Below are 4129 nucleotides of genomic sequence, written 5' to 3' on the forward strand. Positions count from 1 at the left end.
GGACTGGACATGGAACAACAGACTGGTTCCAAATAGGAAAACAAATACATCAATGCTGTATACTGTCACCCTGCTCATTTAACTTATATGCAGAGTGCATCATGAGAAATGCTGGGCTGGATGAAGCACAGGCTAGAATGAAGATTGCTGGGACAAATGTCAATAACCTCAGATATGCAGATGACACCAACCTTACGGCAGAAGTGAAGAAAAACTAAAGAGCCTCTGGATGAAAGTGAAAGAGGGGATTGAAGAAATTGGCTTAAAGTTCAACATTCAGAAAACTAAGATTATGGCATCCGGTCCCATCACTTCATGGCAGATAGATGGGGAAACAGTGGAAATGGTGACAGACTTTATTTTTCTGGGCTCCAAAATCACTGTGGATGGTGACTGCAGCCATGAAATTAAAAGACACTTGCTTCTTGAAAGATAAGTTATGACCAACCTAGACAGCATATTAAAAAGCAGAGACATTACTTTGCCAACAAAGGTCCATCTAGTCAAGGCTATGTTTTTTCCAGTAGTCATGTATGGATGTGAGAGTTGGCCTATAAAGAAAGTTGAGCACTGAAGAATTGATGCTTTTGAACTGTGGTGTTTGAGAAGACTCTTGAGTCTCTTGGACTGCAAGGAGATCCAACCTGTCCATCCTAAAGGAAATCAGTCCTGGGTGTTCATTGGAAGGACTGATGTTTAAGCTGAAATGCCAGTTTTTTGGCCACCTGATGTGAAGTGCCGACTCAGTTGAAAAGACCCTTATGCTGGGAAAGATTGAAGTTGGGAAGAGAAGGGGACAACAGAGGATGAGATGGTTGGATGTCATCACTGACTCAATGGACATGAGTTTGAGTGGACTCTGGGAATTAATGATCAACAGGGAGACCTGGCATTCTGCTGTTCATGGGGTCGCAAAAAGTCAGACATGGCTGTGCGACTGACCTAAATCCTTGTTTGACATTTATCATCTAGTAGATTTTATGCATTTAGAAGACTCTGGGGTTCATGCTGTTGAGAAACACAAATCTCATGAAGGAAAGACATTTGTAAATATTTATGCAATGAGATGTCTTTGCTGGTGACTCAGCAGTATATAATCTGCCTCCCAATGCAGGAGGGGTGGGATTCCTGGGTCAAGATCTCCTGTAGAAGCAAACAACCCATTCCAATAGTCTTGCCTGAGAAATCAAATGGACAGAGGATTTTGGCAGGCTACAGTCCATGGGGTTGCAAAGAGTTGGACCCAAGTTAGCAATATATAGGGCTTCCCTCATAGTTCAGCTGGTAAAGAATCTACCAGCAATGCAGGAGACCCGGTTCCGACTCCGAGGTTGGGAAGATCCCCTGGAAAAAGAAATGGCCACCAACTGCAGTATTCTTGCCTGGAGAATCCCATAGATATATGAGCATGGCAGGCTACAGTTCGAGCGAGTTGGACACGACTTCGCAACTAAACCACCATCACCATACATACACAGCTTCCCTGCTAGTTCAGCTGGATAAGAATCCACCTGCAATGCTGAGACTCCATTTTGATTCCTGGGTTGAGAAGATCTCCTGGAGAAGGGGTAGGGTACCCACTCCAGTACTCATGGTCTTCCCTGCTGACTCAGACGGTAAAGAATCCACCCACAATGCAGGAGACCTGGGTTTGATCTCTTGGTTGGGAGATCCCCTGCAGAGGGGCATGGCAACCCATTCCAGTATTCTTTCCTGGAGAATCTCCATGGACAGAGGAGCCTGGCAGGCTACAGTCCATGGGGTTGCAGAGTCGGACATGACTGAGCAACTAAGCACAGAATACACACACACACACTTCTCATGAATTGAGAAACAGGAGGAGATGAACTTGGATTTTACTGGGTATGCCATATAGGGACATTATACTTAGAAGTGCTATAGCTGCCATGCATTGTTACAGACAGCTATTCTGAGGACTTTGCTTCCATGCTGAAGATATCAGACTGCAGAGTCGAGAAGAAAATGGACCCCTGATAATATCTCTGACCAAGTATGTTAACCAATCAAAGAAAATTCCTATTTTTTTCTCATTATGTGAAAATGTGCTAATAGTTTAAGTTAATTTGAGTTGATGACCTATTATTTGCCATTGAGGCCAGCTGAATTGATATAATGGCCTGTGCTTCATTAGCTTCTTTTGCTAATTTGTTCTCTTTAGAATATGTTATTCAAATATCAAAACTATCCCTATTATTTTCACTTTCTTCATTTGTAGTTCTTGGGTTTAATCCAAGGTTTAGAATTTGGTATCAATATTCTTAGAGAATCACAGATGTTGTAAACAAATAAACACTATACTGATTTTTTTTTCTTTTTTTTTTTATTTTTATTTTTTTAAAATATGGAACGCTTCACGAATTTGCGTGTCATCCTTGCGCAGGGACCATGCTAATCTTCTCTGTATCGTTCCAATTTTAGTATATGTGCTGCCGAAGCGAGCACTATACTGATTTTTTTATGCCACATTCGTCAGGTAATATACTATCTACTTTTGTTAATAAATAACCATCAGCATTTAGATTAATCTGATATGTACATAGAATATATTTTGCTCTGTTGTTATTTTGCTTTATCATGTGACTTTATTGTTTTTTAACTGAGCTTGGCATTTACATTCCCATTTTACAAATGACAAAGTGAGGCATAAAGAGATAACCTAATGTACAATTTAGCATTGACACTTGAGCCAAGTCCATTAATATAATAGAATATGTACATGTCTGATGTATACCAATGGTTTTTAGTTTCATATTCAATGTTATTGCTGCAGAAATACTTTTTGTGTATCCACCTGTAATAGAGATATGCAAGCACATGTCTACATGTACGCACATACTGGCTTTCAAAGTTTGATACCATTATGAACATCAGAAAATATTCAGTGATTCTTTAATATATATAAAGTAAGAGGCTTGGTGGTGTACTCATGTTGTATCAACATACTGTAAAAATAATTGCCTTTTAGTGTTTAGTTCTTTAAGTTCAGCATTTTATTTTGTGTAACATTTATTCTGTGTAGGACAGAAAATTTTAAACCATTAAAAATCATTATCACAATAATAAAAATCATGGAAATATGTTTTAAAACAAAAGTGTGGAGATAAGCATAATATATTGTAAGTCTACAATATCAAGTATAGATTTGCATAGATAGAACTGAAAGATAATTTACAATAAAATTATCTGCCACAGGAATTTATAGTGTTTTTTCCACATTTTCATCAATATTCATTTTAACATTGTCAATTATTTGGAAACTATAAATACGATCTAATATTTTATTATAGATAATTTCCTGGTTAACAGTGGTCTTACACTTTGCAAATGAGTAACAGTGAAATTAGGTAAACTGTTTTCCATTTTAAAAAAGGAAACAACTCAAACCAAAGTGGCATTTTGGTGGTACCTGCACATTCAATGTAGATTTTAGAATTTAACTGGAAAATTTGGAAAAAACATTAACAGCCTCATTGGACATTCGAGGCCTCTTAGTCCTTAATCCTACCACAGTTCTCCACCCCCTTTCCACTTAAGATAATCTGCATAATCACTTAAATTCTCCACTTAGTCTCTTCCTATATGTCTTACTGATCAACTATTCTGGAAAATAGATTTCCTGAAGACATGATTACTTTTATTTTATAAATCCTTGAGATTGCATTTATTCAGAATAAAGATTATAGCTGACACTACATGATACCAAACTATGGATTAGATACAAGGAGAAGAAAATAGGGGAATAGGAAGATAAATGCTATATTAATGTTCATGTTATCTTTTACCCTCAGCTCCTGCATTTATTTCTAATTGTTCCCGAGGTGGTGGAGTTTGAAATTTCACTTTCACTAATCTGTGTTTGTCAGAGATCTAGAAGCTATGACCTTCAAAATTCTCCTAAGATCTTTTTCCTTATTACTGAAACAACCATTTTCCCAATCCTCCACAGAGGAGGCCAGGTTGATCAGACTCCCAAATCAAATTATAGAATAAACAAAATACTTAATATAACTTTGAACATCCTCAGAAATATTTACTGCTATTACTTGTAGAAGGCAAATAGATCTCTGTATACTATCAACAGATTTTAAGATTTTTAGATACTCATAAA

The 4129-nt window shown here is 37.3% G+C and overlaps 1 non-coding gene across 1 annotated transcript; it reads right to left on the reverse strand.

Annotated features, from left to right (window-relative positions):
• Positions 1-2356: 2356 nt before the first annotated feature.
• Positions 2357-2463, reverse strand: LOC122678453. Its single transcript, XR_006336126.1, has one exon. It is a non-coding gene; the product is annotated as a U6 spliceosomal RNA (small nuclear RNA).
• Positions 2464-4129: the final 1666 nt, after the last annotated feature.

The sequence above is a fragment of the Cervus elaphus genome, chromosome 20, assembly GCF_910594005.1.
Source record: "Cervus elaphus chromosome 20, mCerEla1.1, whole genome shotgun sequence".
In the NCBI taxonomy this organism is placed as follows: domain Eukaryota; kingdom Metazoa; phylum Chordata; class Mammalia; order Artiodactyla; family Cervidae; genus Cervus; species Cervus elaphus.